General features: G+C 29.7%; 1 pseudogene; it reads right to left on the bottom strand.

The window, feature by feature from the left end:
- The window catches only part of LOC103577528 (neurotrimin-like), a 99,419-nt pseudogene that overhangs the window by 61,391 nt on the left and 17,176 nt on the right, over positions 1-20,852 (bottom strand).

The raw sequence follows: 20,852 nt of genomic DNA, 5'->3' as shown, positions 1-20,852 counted from the left end.
TATAGGAATAGTTACCATAATATATAGGGCTTTTTCCCATATACTCTTAGGAACCATTACAATGTGGTTATAGGATCGGTTACTATTTGCTTGTGGGAATAATTCCTATGAGTATGGTAATCATTACTATGATTCTTTCACATGCGATATGGAAACTGTTACTATAATGATAGGAATTGTTCCCATACTTATGGAAACTTTTCCCAGAAAGTATGGGTCTATATCCCATAATCCCAAGTAATCATTACCATAACGGTATGGGATGATATTTCATAAACGTACTAGGAACAGTTACCATAATTTTCTCTCCGTGTAGATATAAAAAAAAATCTTTTTTAATCCCCCTTTTCAAATAGAAAGAGCATAGTGGGTATGCATATAAAAATGATTTAAATTTTACAAACAAGCTGAAACATTCATGTGACCCAACGGTTTTTAGAATATAGAAAAACTGAGCGAATAAATTTAACCCCTCATGCACACGAGTATATTAAAATATTTTCACCACTGTAACGTTTGATAAGCATCGCAGGATGTTTTTCAATAGGAAAATATGCCCGATATTACGGTTGAAAAAAAGTCTCTGGGGTGTGATTTTCAGTGGCAAAGGAAAAAATAAAGCCGACAGAAAAAAATAACTAAAATAAAATAATAAAAAACGTAATGAATAACCCGAGAAACGGGCGCTATGATAAGAAACAAAGTCCGGATTTTGGGGCTGGGATCCGAGCGGCTGATTTACATAATGCTAACCTTCTCGTTATGCGCCTATTTAGCTTTAGCATATCCCCTTCATCAATTTCCCCATTTGAGGGATTCACTCATAGAAGACCGTTGCTGAACCGACTTTAACAGAGAACATAACAAGGGTAACTCCTAACTCTCCTCATTTGCTTGTATTTTATACAGATAGTATTGAGCATTTATAATCTTCGTTAAGTCTATTATTCTCATTAGTCATTTTTAAAATAACTTTTCACGTAAAATCAATATTTATACCATTAAAAACAATAAAATTTTTGTAAAATAAAATTACACTTCATTAAAACTTGGGTATATTATATTATTCATTAATTTTGAAGTTTAAAAGATAAAATAAATATTACAATTCCCCTAAATTAACTTAAATGAGCTTGTCCAACTCCGAGGAAGATTAAACAGAGATTTGTTCTGAATAATCCAAATTAATGCCGATAATAATAAAGAGTAGAAACAGTGAATGTTTTTTTTTTCTTTTTTTTGCCAAATCTGTCTCACAATGGCTAGGCTATAATTAATTATACTCTAAAGCTGTTAGCTTATATGTATATATATACATACATATATAAATATTAAGCCTACAAAAAATAATAATGATAATTGAAAAATAAAAATATATGAGTAATTTTTTATACGGTTATTTAACTCTAGTCAGTTCTATAATATAGTACACATTAGTTCTGGTGTAATAATCCACATAAATGGATACTCTGAACTCGTATAAAAGGAAAAGTAGAATGACTAGTGTCTCTTGACGAATAAAAGTGCACTGAAGGCTCACGAAGATATCCCTTAAAGGTTTTAGTTTAAGGACGTCTAGTCGTGAGTCCGTCGCCGGTGGATACGATTCTTAAAAAAAAAATCGCTGACCAATCTGGCACTTCACCCATCTACGTGACACATTTATCCTCCGGCAATTGTCACACCCATTCGTATACTACAGCTACTACGACTACTTACTTTTATACTACAAACACTAATACTACTTATATAGGTGCCGATGGTGGGCTAATGCACGAGTAGAGATGGTAAGACCAGTGGGGTCCATGATACTCGCACGGATAAATTTCTACTGGTGTAGGCGGCCAAAAACGAGAAGGAACCACGGATAGGAATATACGTATAAGAAGAATAGAAACCGAAAGAGAGGCGCTTCCGTAGCTGCACGCTTTGACGGTCCTGGGAGACCAATTAATTCACGGGTATCTCGTAAATGCTAACTATCTTTTTCTACTGTTCCTTCCTCGCGTTTTCTATAGTATATAGATGGAGATGATGACAAAGAGCCCGTACGAGTCAAAAAAAAAAACATGTCAAAGAACAAACAGTGCAATAAACGAAAAATTTATTTTCCTTTTTTTTTTTTTTTTATTAAAATATTTGCATATAGATCGTAAAGTTTTTATTTAATATTACCCTAGACACGAAACATTTCAATTGAGTGTATTTTTCATCGTAAACATCTTCATACAATTGTAATAACCTGCTGACTTGACTAAAATTTCCCACTCAGAAGATAAACGTTACCCGAGGGTCTACTTCACAAGAAAAAAAATAAATTGTAGTAATTTAGATTGTTAGTAATATTAGAATTTATTTTCAAGATAAGGAGTGACACAAATAATTGTTAAAAAAATAACAAAAAAAAATTTTGTTTTAACGTTTTGGTTATAGAAGATTATATATTTATGTCCGAAACAATATAAAATTGGGAATGGAAATAAAATCCGCGTGACTCCGAAATCACTCCGCCTATGAAAAAATCTCTATTCACCCCCCCATGGGGGATGATTTTTTTTTAAACTCCGGAAATCCGAGTGACGGAGTGAATTTGAATTGAAATACAATCCTTATCCACTTTCGACTTTTGATAGTGTATGAAATTAAACTGCACTTTTATTAGAGTACTTTGAGTTTAGGAGGTGTTAGTTTGAGATACATTAACACAGTATGTGTATAGGTAATGCTTTGTACATAGTGGAGTGTGCGGTTAAATGAGTCACTAATTAGTGAGCGAAAGAGAAAGAGAGAATTGTGTTTGTACGGAATAGAGAAAACAAGAGGGAATTGGAAAGGGAAAGACGGAATTGGGTGGCTATGGCAACACAAGCGCGTCTATCTCGGCCACTTATCCGCACGAATAGACACAGTATTCGCGCCGACGCTGCCACGACGTAGTTAACATCAGTGTCGCATGCCCGATGTTGTACACCGAGTGTCGCACAAGTTCCACCGGCATCTATGTGTCTAATTCAACTAACTATATAGCTAGCTATATATATATAGAAACATAGATTGTATGGAAATTAAAAACTTGGGTTATTAGTGAAAAATCTAGGAATTGAATATTGGCGCGTGTTTAAATCTTCAAACTCTTTCTTACTATTATTTTATTTTTACTACTTGTACCTTTTTTTGCCTTATACTCTTGTCAGGCACCCTCATTTATACTTTGCCAACTTCACGGTTTTATTCACTTGGTAGAAGCAAAAGGAGGGAAAAAAAAAATTTAAGACCCAGCGAGGGTGAGATATCGAGCTCCGATAAAAAGGGATACTCGAACTTTAAAATTCCATAAACCACAGAGACTTGGATGATGCTGATGGAGAATTCGACGAGCGTGTTAACGAGTTTCCACAAAGAAAAATGAAGAAAAAATATAATAAATTTTAAATGATAATAATAATAATAATATTTAAAATTAAAAAAAATTAAATAAAACAAAGGGTGTATTATTTTTTTTTATTTGTTGTTTCGTTGGGAGGAAAATAGAATTTAAATTTGCCAAGCTCGTGAATTTCACGGTTGCACGAAAACAACGGTCCAGTACAGCGAAATTTAATTGATGAAACAGATGGTTATCGCGAGGAGAATGGTTTAAAGGCGGGACCGGAGGCTTATGACTATATTGCTACATCGTTTAAATTTTTAATTAATAGTTTTAAAATTGTTTTCAATTGTTAAAAAAAAAGTTAAAGTTTTCATATCAATCTTCTCTTTGTATAACGTGATTTTCAACAACTTTTTAACAAATTTCAATTCAAGTAGGAAAAATAATTTTTTAATTAATAAATAAAATATACATTTCAATTATCGTAGCATTGAAAACAAATATTTGTTTTTATCATACGAATAAGTTTTGTAAACGTAATCAAAAAGTAATTAAGCAAATAAAATAAAGTAATTAAAAAACTTTACAAAAGCATTAAGTGAATGTCCTCATAATTCAATATTTATGTTTATAAATACATTTAAGGAAACTTTAATACAAGAAGATCGGAAAATTTTAAAAAATGAAAATTTTAATTATTTTTTAATCAACAATAATTTTTTTTTATATTTTAACCCAATGAGTTTTGTCCAGTTTTAAGTCTAGAAAGTGATATAAAATTATATCATACGCGACACTAAATGTGCAATATAAATTAGTATTTTAACAAAATTAATTTGTTTCTAATAGAAACGTAGATGATGTATGTTAAAATTTTGATAATTTTTTAAACTCTCCAATTTTCAAAAGTCTTTACTATATTGCCATAGACTGTGCTATTGCTGAGCTTCTAGTCCTTCAAATTAAAAAAAATGACAACAAAAACAATAAACAAAACTTACTCGCATGATCATCGAACCATTGACTGTATTCAGGAAACTCACCTGAAAAATAAAAAAAAATAATAATGAATAAACAAAATTTTGATAATAATTTAACTGACAAAACATTTTCACAAAGGAATAATTCATTTATAATACATGATTTATTATTTAAATAAAATAGAATTTGATTGATGGAACCGAAAAAGAATATTAAAATTCCATTATTAGAATAACGATTGAATAACTAATTCAGCAGCTTCATTAAATATTTAGTAAAATAGCCATCATACTACTGATAATAATAATAATAATAATAATAATAATAATAATAATAATATATTAAATTCTGTCCAACAATTACTAAATAGTGTATCAGTTTTGGATGTACAAAGCACGATTGTAATTGCGGCTTATACAAGAAAGCAAACTATACCAATAACAGCGATTGCACTAGGCGGCAGACTGCTCGGCGGCCGACGATGATAAATTATTAACCCTACGAACTATTCGAACATATCACACGAGTATATATATATTATATACTGTACATTAATATATATTCACCTGTCTTTAGCAAGTGTCTTCTACGAAATTCTTTGCAAAGCTCATGGCTATATTTTTGTTCAAAACTTTTAACCCTTTTAGGTTAAATAAATATAAGAGATGTAACTTTCGAAAATTGCGGTATTTTATCAACTCGCATAATTAGTTTAACGGATTTGGATTTAATTCAAGATAGAATATTCATCAGTTTAATATTACATTTATGCGATAAAATTTATAAATAAATAATCATGACAAGATCTAAATGTCTCAGCTCCTGATATAACTAAGAATATTATTAATTAAATATTCGCTAAATTCGTTTATACTTTTTTATATTTGTCGAAATTTAATAAGAGATAAAAAATTAAAAAGTGATAATTGCATATTTTATTGTTAATTTTATATTAACACTTAGTACTGAAGATAAACGTATATTTAAATATTCATTATTGAAGCAATTAAATTATCACAAGCGCTCACGATATAATTCAAAATCTAAAGATATAAAAATTTAAATTTTAACCGAATTTTATTTCGGTAATTAAATTTTTCGAAAGATTTCACAGTAAATTTATAATTCACGTTATTTCAAGAAGAAGAAATTTTAATTTTTAATAAATATATAATGGTATGAAATCATATTAAATGGAATTTAATTAAAAATGTGTACAAATGAATTAATAAATTGAATCAATTCTTTGATAAATTAATATTTAATTAAATTTTGCATAATGAAGTAATTTTTATATTCTTTATATAGCAAACCGTATTCTTTGTTTTTCTATTGCCCTATTTAAAAAAAAAAAGAAAAAAAAAACAACATACAAAGCGACCGATTGTAATTTGTGTATATAAGTCGTAAAAACAATTAGAAGTCAGGTAAAATCGAAATGTGACGTAGAGAAATAAATATATTTTCTCGAAACCACTAACAGTTGGCAGGTGGTGCCAGTTTCGGATTACGTATCGTTTCTCTTGCCAACTCACGTACATGAACACTAATACACATTTGTGTCTCATAAGAACACATGACTACACACATTTAGGTTCACTGTACAAATACTTAGACTATTGTATGTGTATATATATATATATATCGACTATGTCTAACCAGTTGGCACGCCATGCGTTATGTTAAGAAGCGCAGTTAATTACGAAGATAATTTCAAGTCATGTGTTTGCGTGCTGCACATAACGAGCTTCCGACTTTGGGGGCTTACAACCATGCAAACCAATCGTTTTTAACAGCTGGCCCTAGTAATATATATTTTATCATCGAGATTGAAAAACAATGTGTTTTATTAGCTTTTCAATAATTACATAAATTATTAATACAGCTTTACATCAACATTTTCACCCTCATACACAACAATTACGTTGTTAGAAAATTATTAATGATATGAAAAATTAAATTTTCAATCCATTCCACCCAGAAATTTGAAATCGAATGAATACTATACTAAAATTCAATTACTCAACTTGATGAAAAAAAAAAAATTAAATAAACAAGTGTTATAAAAATCAATTTCGATCGATAGAATGAAAAATTTCAAAAACCTTCAGAGTGATGTACTATTTGACTTAACAAAACAGTTTACAAGCACTCCTCTTTACCATCAAGTTCTTGAGGGACGAGCAATATTCTCTTTCTTTTCACTTAACGTTAAACTTTTGAGTTTTCGAGAAATTACAAGCGAGCCAAGTGAAACATGGTCTCGGCTTCACGTACAACCAACCCATTTTTCATACCACCTACTGCATCTCCAGCCTGTCATATTCCATCGTCGTCCCTCAAGCCTCCTCCCCCTCTTCCTAGTCTTCGTTCTTCTTCTTCTTCTACTACTGCTTCTTCATCTTCTTCTTGAAAGAATCTCTCTACCATCTATAATATCCAGATATAAAACTCCATCTGGTGTAATCGCAATAATTTTACGAAAGAGCCTTTTTTACATATTTTTTATCGTTATCATCAGACAAAGTACACTTCTCTATTGTTATTGTTATTATTATTATTATAATTAATGGCATTAATAACAATGCACAATCAACCAGAATATAAAAGTGTATAATTAATTGGTGATTAGCTCGTTTAATAAAAGTAAAATTGGGATCTCTGTATTAGCAATTATAATAGGTGTATCAATTAGGATTTACTTAATTGTGAGAAGATGGTTAACCATACACCAACTACACCTATTGATCCCACTCACTATTGCTGATGGCTCTCTCTCACACACTGCAATGTGTATGGACCTTTATCGATATTGATTACACATGCAGATACCATAGGAGACTAACAGGCAATAATTATCCCGTTCCACCGGGATCACGACCTCCACAAACAATTGAATCAATGAGCAACTGTCTCATCTGTTAAACCTCGCACGGAATTCGAAAGTTCATTAACGGTTACCTACTAATATTCAAATTTTGTTCAATCGATATTCAATATCTTTAAGAATATATTATTTTATTAGATCTAAACTTTAAAAATATTATCCTTTTTTTAAAACTATTTAGAGTTTGTAAAATATAGTGTCCTTTGAACGAAAATTCTCGATAATGATAATGCATGTGATAGTGCCTTTAAAAATAAACTGATGACTGATGATTGATAACTGATAAGGATAGCAAATAATATATTTAGGATAATAAAAAAATGTAAAAAGGAAAATAAAAAATAAAAATGAAAAAACACTGTCGATTTATTTGGTATAAAATTTGAGCTGGAGGCGGTCACGACTTTGTTGGCGCTTTATCATCTTTTCCAGTGTACGACATACAATCGATATCGAAGGAGAGAAAATGATCGTGTACCCGGAAATTGAATATATGTATAGCCTTATCCCCGACGCCCTAACCGCAAAATCGAGCCCACTAATCGACTGTTCGCTCCTCTATCATTTTAAAGGAAGATAAACTGTAATGTGTCACATACATAGTCGGTGAATAAATCTCATATATACACTCTAATTTATATGTCTTTATTTCAATTTATTTTCTTATTTTTTACCATCGCTTACTCAAGAGATACTTCTCTATCTAAATTTTATTTTCCTTTCATTGTTGGAACTAAAAATATCCAACAAATATAAAAACATTTACAAGCTAGTTCTGTACTGAGTATTATAATAATTGGATACACTGTAAAGTGAGTACGGATTTTATTTCAATCCGCATTAACTCTGGTGCGGAATTTCAATATTTAAATAAATTATTTTTCGGAGTGAATTTCACTCCGAGGGGGTTAAATAAACCCACAGTAATTCGCTCTGCATTCACTCCGGATTTACTCCGCTGATTTTTTTACAATGAAAGTAAATAAAATGAAACATTTTGACCTAAGTTTAATTTACGACTTTTCACCATTGAAATAATTTCCGTTTTCTCTCACTATATCGTTTTAATTTGGAATTATTCAGCGAATAAACAAACGAAAGCGGCTCGTAATTTTCACGAGCTCGCCGCCGACTAAGGTCTGACTATATTCGCATGCTCGGTAGGAGGGCAAGTTAAACCTCTCGAGTGAACCTAAAGGGTTTTGTCCGTGTAGATATATACGAGTGTATGGGTATATTAAATATATATGTACGAAAGATACAAGTGAGAGAGAAAGAATAGGAGTAGAGAAGAGAAAGAATGAACGAGCAAAACTGATTGACATGATACGGGTTGCAATCCATTCCCATGCCTCCACGTTATCAATTCCCACTTACTATCCGTTAAATTTAATTAATTTTACAGTGTAGATTTACTGCGTCTTGTCCGACATTTTATCACACTATCATATGACTATCGACTTTATAATCTGGGTCGTTAGTACAGAAATTTTACCCTGCCTTTATATTATTTTTATTTTTCCATCAGTTATATTATATCTGGAACTCAGTCACCATTTTTTACATTTAATTTTTTTGAGATCTTGTAGTTTCTTATAAATTTGTTTTATTTATTCAAATTTTTTTGTGAGCAGTTTGGACAAAAACAGCATTTCTATAAGTCGGATAAAATTGTTAAGTAAAAACTTTAACGATATTTCTATTGACAGAAACATTATACACTATGTTAAAATATAAATGGAAGAATTTTAAATTTAATGTAAAACAGATTTTAGAAGCGCCGCAATACAGCTGCTTTTCATTATTTTTTTTTCTCCAAAGATTTATTTATTTCTTGTATTTTTAATCTTTCAGCATAAATTGCTATTTGTTATTCTTAATATGCAATTCAACTTTTATAATAAAATTATTTATTATTTATTCAATAAAAAAATGTTTAAAAAAAAAAAAATTATTTTTAGTTTTTTATCTCTACACAAGTTTAGATTATACGAAAAAATTTAAATGTCTACTCTAAAATAGAAACCCATTTTTTAATCTTAAAATAAACTGATGTTCGAATATGCATTACGGTCTACGAGAACTCAGCTAATAAATTAAACAGACATACATTTTTCGATTTATCATCTATATTTATCACATTTTTTTAAATATTATAATAATCAAATAAAAAAATTTGATGCATGAAATCACTTAAGAATCGAGTCATAATAAATTGTTAATCATGAAAATAAATAAAAAATTATTATCGAAAATCCTGTCGGAAATAATTTAAAAAAAAGTTTAAAATTTCATAAATTTAAAATTATTATTCAATAATAAACAATAGATTATCATTGTTATTATCACTGTTGTAAAACGAATTTTACTTTTTTATCACTACAGATAGTTTTTTTTCATAAAAAAAAAAAAAATAATAAACTTGTTTAATTATTGAAAAAAAGCTAATTAAAAATGAAACTGAAATGAGAAGTACAATTCCATTTTCTGCATAAATGAATTGCAAAATGAATAATTCTGCAATAGCAGTCTATATATGTAGTAAAAAAAAAAAAAACTGCATAAAAACCGAACGGCGCATTGTCTTAAAAAAAATTTACGGTACAAATGATAATCCATTTACCGAATTAAAAATCCACTTGCGTAACTGTATTCGACGGAGAAGAATATTAAAAATTGCCGGTCGTCAGAAAATGCAGAACTAGTCTCACATGAGCTGACGCTGGTTTTAATCAGCGTGCAAGTGACGATGTCATTGTACACAACACAATTGCATTAACAATGTATGACGATATTGTATAGTTATTCAAACAGACTAGACTACCACATTGATGTTTTATATATATCCTATATCTATATAGACTTCGGGATGTGTATATATATATATTATTTAATTGTCTACTATCTCGACGGATACATAATTATAAATGTTTAATCATATTACTGCCCTGCCACATATAACATCTTAACTTGTATAGGAGGATGTGCTCACTTAGTTGCATTGAATGTTAAATTTTAATGAAGCAAACATCATGTGAATCAAATATTTAATTTTTGAATAATTTAGCGAAATATTTGAAATATTTGATGTATTACATGCAATAAAAGCCAACTATTTTAGAAATGGTCATAATCTTATTCATGAATTGCAATTCGAGAGTTACTCTAAAAGATAAGCAACAAGATTGTTGTGGAAGATTCGAAAAGTTTATATAAACTTTTAAAAGCTCAAAAAACTTGAGGTTCACCTGAAGCACTTTATGATTTATCAATTAATGTAAGAATATTTATATACACTGCTGTCTATTCAATTTTTCAGAAAAAAATTGAAACTTTTTTGCGTTAGTATTATAGACCAAATAATTTTTTGAAAATCATTTGTCATAATTTTGTAAGCTGAAAGTAGAAAATTTTTTTTTTTTGTGAGTAGCTCATACATGTCTTTTTAGCATATAGAGTAGGATTGGGCAAAATGGGACAATGTGTGAAAAATTGAATGTCCGATTCTGATAAATTCGTCATTTATTCTCTTAATTTGAAGAGCAGATTATATATTTGGTGAAAAAAAAAATAATTTTTTACTTTTTTCCTTCGAGTACTCAATTGTGCGTAAAAAGTCAAAGAATATCTTTTTAATTAAAAATAAATCAAAGTTACAATTTTAAAGATAATTGAAAATTAAAGAATTATCGTGTTCAGGATTAAAAAAGCGGATTTTTTCTTAACGTCTTAATTTTATCCGGCCCTTCTCCAATAATAATAACAAAATAATTATCATTTATTTAAAATCAATAAAATATCCATTTATACAATGAATAAAAATCTCAAGAGAGTTTACCGGGAGTAAATTAGATCGAGAAAAAAACAGTTGGGGACTTTATCTCTTGAAACCGAACAAGAGAATAATAGAACATTGATTTAATTTCCAATAAATTATTGAGAATAATTGTTTTCAATTCAATGAGAAAATAAGATTCATCGACGATGTATTCCTAAATAGATAGTTATTTATGTATTCTAAAAGAAGATAAAGTCGAGATAGTTTAAATAATAATATCACAATTACTTTATGAAATGACGATTATATACATATATAATAATATTATCCAACAATATAAGTTTTATAGTTCGCTTTCAAAGTACAATTGGTTATGAGACATTGTAAACATACAAAACACCATTAAATTTTTTTTCTTCCATTCAATATTTACTTATAACCAACAACAATATATAAAAATATTATATAGATATTTTTTAAGTGACCTACTTTTGGAATTTAAAAAATTTCCATGAAACATTTCGATAAAAAAAAACCACCATGAATCGGTTATTTATCTTCTTTACAATTTTTCAATTAATATCCATAAAATATTAACATGCGTTAAAATTTTCATCAATTACGTTTCCATATGTGTACATTTTATACATTTATATGTATGTATTTAGTTGTAGCTCGGTTATTCATCAATTTTGCGGTTAATGCGTTATTATTACGTGAAAAAATAAAATAATTTTAATCGAACAACTGACCACAGTTAGATAAACAAATTTAATAGAATACAACGAGTACTATGCTATCAAGTAAATCGACAGTAGAAACCACATAGAATACGTATTTTCGAATTGTATATAATACACGCATACACAAATACATATATGAAATTATTAAAGAGATTGATTGAATACAATTAACTCTACGCAGCTATAAAATTATTTTCAATGCAATTTACACGACTATTGATACGAAGTTATTCAACTAAAATTTATATTTTTTTTCTGCTGATTTAACTTTTGATTTATTTGGACAATAAACTGCGCTGATTAAGCAATTAAATAATTATAAAATAAATTTTTGATCGGTAAGCAATTTAAACGAAAATAATGAGGATTAATTGAATCGTAAATTCATCAACTGACGTCGAATCGGTGGCAATATGAGACAACAGATATTGGAAATGGCGAAATTGCCGAGTTAACCACACCAATATCAACTCGTGTTCGCGTGACCATTTAATCACTGACGCTTTAATAACATAATCCTTTTTTGATCACTGTAACAATCGTCCCTTTTCAGTATTCATATGTATTAATAAATACTATTATACAATTCCAATTAGTTTAATTTGATTTATTAACTAAAATTGTCATAATTTTTTTTTTTTTTTTTTCATATTTACTTTGAAACCGAAAATTAAAGTGACAAAGTTATAATAATAAATTTGTAAAAATGAATATTAAATATCGCTACAAATTAAATACTGTAATTGAATTTAAAACGAGCTTATTGACTTTCAAAAGTTTCATCGCGAGAAATTTAACGAAAGTGTTACTTAAAATTTCTCAAGTGTGACGGTATAATTTCAAACTCAAGCTTTGCACACTCGTAACTAACGAAATGATGTAGTCTCTTTGTTACTATATTTCCACCGTTTCAGTGAATCACTTCCTCTAAGATGTACAGAAACTTAATTTAATTTCAGTTAAAATAGACGAATACCTATTGGGATTATATATGTATGTATTCATGTGCGCATGTATCCATGAACATCAAAGAATATGCATGTTAAGTCAAATTCGCGGATTAAGAGGCACAATTCACATTTATACTTAATCAAGAAGCTAACTACTATCATATTTTTTAGTTTTGGAAAATAAAATCAAAATCTGTATAACGAATTTTACATTTTGAACCAAATAAGTTGGTACTAATTTTTTAATTTATTCGTATTTAATTTTTTGCTTTATTTAATAATTCAATTCCGTAATTAACGGAATTCAACAATTTTTTTTATTATCGCACGTCATTCTGACATTTTATAAGTTTTGAATCTGAACTTTTCGTCGAGTTTTTGAACCATTAAATTTATCAAAAATTCATTAAGAAAAATATTAAAGAAATTCACCAATCATCGGCTTTTATTTAATACCCGACGTCCAACTTTACACTGTGAAAAATTCCCATTAAATTTTACTATGAGTGCATTGTAACTACGGACCATAAGAAAACTGGTACAAAATTTACAAGTGTCCCATAGTGAACGTATGCGCATAGGTCCCAATTGTGTCGACTGCGCATACCGTTTACTATGGGACACTTGTAAATTTTGTGTCAGTTTTCTTATGGTCCGGTGTTACAATGCACCCATAGTAAAATTTGTTGGGAATTTTTCACAGTGTAGTAAAAAAAAAAAAGTTTTTTTATTTAATATAATTATTTATATAAATTTTGATTCTATTGGGCTTTGAAAAAATTAATTTGATTTTCATATCAAATTTGCTAATAATCAATCAAATATTTATATTTATTGGTAATGAGAGACGGAAATCCGAGCAATCTCATAAATGGTGTAATATGGACAATATTAATATTACACCAATTAAATATTTATAGTTTTTGACAAATAAATTTAGTCGTTTGATTGTTTGTCTTTGTTGTAAATTGGATAAGAAATGAGTGTATGGATTATTTTACTTTATTAATTGGTTTAAGTCATTAATTGTAGTGTTTACGTAACAAATGTATAAAGTATGACGATAAATTTCTACATAACGTAAATAAGTATCAATCGTTATACCTGAACGTACTCAATAAATTTCTCGGAATTGTGTAAGGTACGTATATAAGTTAAGTCAGTATGTCAAAGTGAAGTATTAAAGTAACGATATCTATACGGTTAAACTAACATAACATACAAATGCTACTAAACTGATTATTAATTCTGAACTGAAAATGTCATATCACATTCGAAACGATAAATTTCATCGGAAAACTATTTCCAGGCATGCTAATAATCAAATTCGTAGAAATTTTTTTCAAAGTGGAACAGTCTGTCATATAATTATTATGAATATTCAAATAAAAATCTACTTTATACGCGCAACTGAAAAAACTAATTACTTTTTTAACTAAAAAATTTATTTTTTAAAGTTTAAGAAAAGTAGTTTAAGTCAACAATTCTTATAGCTACTGAATTATAAATTATTGTGAGCATTTCTTTATTTTTTAAGAACCGTAAATTCAACTTCCGTTTGTACGAAAATAAAAAAATTTAAGAATAAATGATTTCACTGAGAAATTCAGTCTTATAAAAGAAGCTAGATAAGTGATTAAGAATTCCTGTGATTGTGTCAAAAAGTTTTGTTTTTAAAGATTCAAATTTGTAATTTTAATCTTTATGCATTAATATTAAAATCCTTTTGCTTTTACATTCATATTTTTAAATTTCTAATCAATGTCTATTTACGAATCACATGAATTCTTAACAGTAAACATAAAAAAAATTTCTCTTCAATCTATAAGAAGATAAATATCATTTTCACAAATGAATAAATGATAAAATTATTTTATTCAGCGCAGTATCCGCAGCTTAAATAATTAAATCGACACGTTGTTAATATAAGAGATGATTAACCTGGAGAACTAGTAAATATGCAAAGTAATATTAGTCAAGATGTACAAATATCTCAAAGCGATTGTAAAATCAATTAATGTACAGAAATTTAAATGGAAAGTCCCTCAGGATTGTTGAATGTTTGTATATACAAGAAGCACCAGAAGACATACACATTTATAAATTTATATTCATCGTTCAGGTATATGTATATTTCGAATGTAGTCCAACCGTTGGATTCTGTTTCTCTTTCGCCCTCTCGCTCACAGTATGCAAAGCCTATTGAATAACCTACTGCTATACGACTTCACAAGCAGAATAGACTACAACAAAATTATAGCTGTGGTTGTTATTTGCCCAGGGCACAAACTCGCGATATTCCGTCGCCTCGGATCCTCGAAGCTAGCGTCGCAAAAGTTGTTAGTATTTGTAAACTAATCAGCTTTCCTGTCCGTTCCGTCATCATCATATATATATATTCCACCAGAGCAACATCATATACAGTACGACTAAAGAGTTTAGTCCAATGTACGATCGCCGATGGCGTATACACAAACTTTTCGATCCGTAATCCCGGTTACGTTCATTTAACTCATGCTGCAATAATACTTTTTGTTATATTTTCATTTCATTACCATCATAGTTTGTTATTTACACCCATCAAACTCACGGTCACAACTAATAATAATTTAATAATAACTTTAGCTTATTTTAAATTTTTAATGAGAGTTTGAGGTCTGCACACTGTAAAAAATTTTTGTGATCTGGTGGAAGGTAAACGTCTTGGTGTGAAAATTACACCGAATTTGGTGTTAAATTTAGGTGGGGTGAATTTAAAATTTCTACACCGTCAAACGTGTAAATATATTATATGATAATTTTGCGATAAAAAAATTAATCATAAAAATATTTAAATGCTCAAAATACTATTTAATATTTAAATAAAATTCAATGATCGTTTGTTGCTCATTATTCAAAATTAAAATGAGTAACACGGAATGGTGTAAAAAAAGTAAATTACACCGTGTTAAAATTACACGGATGGCAAATTTACACCGTTATTTCACACGACATGGCTGTGTGAAATTCTCCGGGTCCATTTTTACACCAAAATTTTTTACAGTGCACTTTTGGATGTTCAAAATTTTAATTTTTTTTTGAATTCTTTATAGAAATGAGATTATTTGTGATGAATCGAAAAGTGGCTCGATGATTAGCAGCACCTCAATTTAAACCTGTGAATAATCGATGGAACCTTATATACATGAAAGGAAGTAGGAGCATGAGTTTCGAAATTAACCCCTGTATCCGGAGTTAGTAAACCTGGCGTATCTGACGAGCAAAATCACCGAGTGAGTATATATACTTACTCATACTCGCTCTATGCAATTTCTCTCTCTTGCTCTGTGTTTCACTAGCTCCTCTTGCTTTGTATAACTACGTGTAATGAAGCTTTCAGTATATAGAGTAGTGTACACGAGCGTCCGCAACTTCCGAAACAAATTTTGGTGCATTTACCAAACGACACTCATGTTACCTAATTAAATATATAAAATTTTTACTCTTCACGCGCTAGTTTATTTATATAATTTTATGCTTTAAACTTTTTAAACTTTCAAGCGTACTTGCAATTAGTAATTAACTCGCGAATGATACTGATAACTAATTTGTTAATTTTGAAAGTAACTATACGTGAGTGTATGTACAAAAGTACATAAAAAATATATGAGTAGAAAAAGTCGTTTGACGAACGAGCAAAAAATTTTTTTTTTATTTTTTGCGACAAGTACTGTAGAAAATATACGGCAAATCAATCGAGATTGGATGATATCGAATTGCGATCGACTGTAGGGAAATTGCTAGAGCATATAGAAAATGAGTAAAGAAGAGTGCCGGCTTGGGTGTGTGAGTAAGGGAGAAAGGCGGTAAAAATGAGATCAAAGAGAAGAGAATTGAGATATATATAGGATATAGAGGAAAGAGTCATTTGTACCATGAGGTGCGAGGTCGCGATTGCGTGCGCGCTCGTGCAACCCTGTCGTTCGCACGCTTATACACCAGCACACCCTTTAAACTACCGGGGTTTAGTAGATAACTTTTATCCAGTAGACTAACGGGCCAATCTGTGATTGAATCCTCGTCGTTTCCGACGGCCCGTTGTCCTGAACAACCAATTGTTTGGGCAATTGCAGCTAAAGCTCTACTGAGAATCAAAATGGAACGGAAAATAGCTGATAAAAAAATACGGAAAAATATAAAAAAGAAAAAAAAAACTCACACAATCTTCATTGTTGCGAGTCGGGTTAAATTGACGAGATTTTTATTCAATCGGTGGATTAAGATTTTTTTTTATCTGCACAAATCTTGCTCTGCTTTTTATACTCAATACCTACCCGTAATTTTTGATTTATAAAAAACAAAAAAATGTGATAGATATGAAATTAAACAGAAAATAATTTCATTCTTGTAAATTTAAACTTGTAGTAATTTTTTAACGAAAGATTATTAACGGGTAATGTATTTTATCTTATTTATTTAACGCTTAATATAGACAAGAAAAAGTTTACTATATTATCTTATTATGTATAAATCGAAGAAAATATTTTACAAGGCTTCAACAAGTAAAATTACTCGGTACTTGACTGAACACAAGTCGGCGTTTAATTAATAAATCTAAACATCGCTTCAGTCAGAAAACTTAAAAACTTTAGTAAGCTCAGAGTATTAATTTATAAAGTAAGATATAATAAAAAAAAAAATTAAATTATTAATTTCATTTGTCGGAGGACGCGATGAATAAATTAAAAAGTCAGAAAACTTTTTAAATTAATTCTTATTAAAATTTATTAATATAATGATGATTATTACTGTTACTATTATTTTTATACTTTTAAATTAAATATATCCAACGTCAATGTGAAAAATGTTGTCATGTTGATAAATGTTAAATTGACAATGTCAGCTCGTCCACGCGTATAGTTAGAGAATATAAACGGGAAGTGCATATGTTACATCGTATAGTTTCTGCAAAGTGTGCAAGCTGACGTTGAAAGTTCATCTCAACCGTGGCGGGTGGAAATGAAGTCATGGGCACGCGAGTTATGAGGATTTCCTTCAACCCATTGTTATACACGCTGTATTAATACTACTTTTACGTCACCGAGTAATTCGATCCCGGAGACTCCGACGTCAGTTAGCCGGGGGTGGGATACTAAGGGATCAGTTTATCATTATCTATATGTACCATTCTTCATTATATATATATATATATATATATATATATATATATATATATATATATATATATATGGAGAGAAGAGGGGGGCATACAGGGTACTTCAGAAAATACGAAGTTTTCGAGAAATCAAATACGCTAAATATTTTTTTTTTTAATGATTTTCACAGTAAATAGAAAAAATTTTTAGTTGCCGTAGAAAACAAAAATTTTCATTATTTTCGGGTAAAATGGGGTACAGTCGACTCTCTGAAAGTATCCGTTTTTGGGGCCGCTAGGTGAATATATTTCCGAGAAATACAGTCCCCTATTATACCGTTATACTCGATTTGGTCGTAGATTTTATTTGCAGATTCGACTCTCTCTGTCTGCCTTGAATCTGGCCGCTGTGAGAAACTATTACAAGTAAGATTGTTGCGAACATGTACAGAGGGTTTGAAAAAATTAATGACTGTCTATTAATGGGGGAACGAGTAAACTTTAAAATGAGGGGAACGGACATTTTCAGAGTGGCTACATAGAGAGGGTCGATTGTACCCCTAAATGAGGTGAATAAAAAAAAAGTTCTGGATATTAAATAAATTTGATTGAATTAAATTTTTTTGTCATAAATTTACATAAAGAAAAATGACATTTCACATAATTATTGGATACAAAGGAATAAAAAAAAATTTTAATTGTTTTTATCATAAAACAAGTCATTAACTGATTTTTAAAAAAGTTTAACTAAAAAATTCAAAACAAGGCTTAATTACATTTACAAAAGTGGTTTTGGAATTTTTTAAAAAAAATTTTAAGAAAAGATTTTTTTATAAAATTCTGGAGGTACCCTATTTTGCCTCTTTCCCTATACATATGTACGATAGTATAACCAGAAATTGCGAAAGTATATATATATAATATGTATCGTATGATGATAAATCAATTGCACTGCAATCAATATTTACTGGCAGCTTCCTGTTGGCATTTATGAAAATTAAAGCAGTTTATCATAGTAAAATCTGTATCAAGCTTGCTATGCATGAAATGGAAAATATGTTTACTTTGCTCATTACTTCCTGAACATATGTTCCAATCACTATGTCAGATATTTCGCGTGTATATTCCTTAGACACCTTGATTGAACATTATTAATCAATCATGAATTATGATTGATTAATCCAATATATAGTATGTACATCTCAAGTTATGATAAATTTATCATAAATCACTGTTTTAGGTAGTCACTTTTAGTTTAATAATTTAACTAACGTCAAATTAATTGACTTGATTCCAACACTTGATATATATTCATGTATTATTAATTTTATGAGAAACTTTTTCTTTTATTATTAATATAATTCCTTTAATATTGAACAATGAAGTTTGTGTTAATGAAATGCTTTCATTTAAATTAATTAATGAATACTTTTCATGGTAAAAAAATAGCTTCTATAGAAAAATTAAATAAAAGTATTTCAATTTTAATTACTTTTTCACTAATTTAAAATAAAAATACACATTCAGCTTTATTTCGTACAGCGTGTTTTGGTTGAATGGTTTTTCAACATTTGTGACTCAAGATGGATCTTTTAATGCATGAATAAAGTATATATTTAAAGATCATTAGACGAAAACGTATTAAATATTAATCGTTTGTCTTGTAGCTACTGTATGATACTCAAATAATAGTTAAAACAGTGTCTGAGACTTATATTAGGTATTTAAATTTTAGCTCGAGCGACATTTCGGCATTACATAAATCAAAGGAGATTGGAGCTTGACAGACTTTAGAGCTTGTAACGGGAATTCAAGAATACTGTACAGTACTACCAAAACACTGTGCGATCTCTCACCGTCATAGTCGTAGTCGTAGTCGTCGTTGTGAATATGTCGGGCATTTGGAAGAGGCTCTGAGGAACTGAGGGGCTGGATGGGCGGCGAGTAAGTCGAAACGAAATATCTACCACGCGAGGTACGCGTCACGAAATTGCACAAAGCTCGAGTTGAAGCGACTGGTGATTAACGTGGCAGACTACGTAGCCGCTAGGCTTGCCGCAGTCAGTCTCGGGCTCCTTTATTTAATTGAATAATTAAGGGACGCGGCTTTGAACGCGTGGACTAGAGCGCGACACTACGCCACCAGTCTCTTGCAGTCCTAAGCCACCGCTATCACTTCACTTAGCAAACATGACACAGATAACTTTTTAAAAATTCATCCCAGTCGTTCTCAATTTATTTATATTTTTTGTCAATTACTTCACTCTAGTTACTTTAATACATTTCAAAAAAAAATTTTGAAAAATGTTTGACCCAAAAACTTCGGCTGTGTTCGAGCTCAGGGAACTCGACGATATTATTGCTTGTAAATTTTGAGCTCAAAGAGCGAATGTCTATTTAAAAATCGTCAGAATAGATTTCTAGGACCTCAAAAAAATATTTTAAATTTCCATAGCGAGAAGTTAAAAAAAAATTGATAAAACTATTTTCTATTTTATTTTACAAATTACAACAAAAAAGCGAAGAAACATTTTTTTTTTTCTAAATGATAAAAAAATAAAATAAAATAAGGGTGGATGAATGCAAATGTCAGCAACTGGCAGTGACAAAACCATTATATATACAAATTTATATAGATAGTATAGTATACCGCTCGGTGTGGATATAATAGTAGTGAGTGATGGTGAGATAATTTAAACCGTGTGGTATTCACCCTTGGTGGATTTTTGAGCACATATTATGCGATCAAGTAGAATAAGAATAGGCGAACTTTGGCAATGACGCACGAATACACGATGGTTGAAGTAACGTCGTCTTCGATACTTTTGGTTGACTGAAATTTCTACCGCGATAGCAGATATCAGAGAAGATGAATAAGAAGAGGAAGAAGAAAGAGAATGGGACAGGGGAAAGGAGAAGAAGAGATTCACGTACTCATCTCTCATCCCTATGACGAATGGCAAGTGGAAACAGTGTACTCCTGTGACTCGTAAAGATACACCGAGCCTT

Source organism: Microplitis demolitor, chromosome 3, assembly GCF_026212275.2.
Source record: "Microplitis demolitor isolate Queensland-Clemson2020A chromosome 3, iyMicDemo2.1a, whole genome shotgun sequence".
NCBI lineage: Eukaryota > Metazoa > Arthropoda > Insecta > Hymenoptera > Braconidae > Microplitis > Microplitis demolitor.
This window is presented reverse-complemented; position numbering and strand designations above follow the sequence as displayed.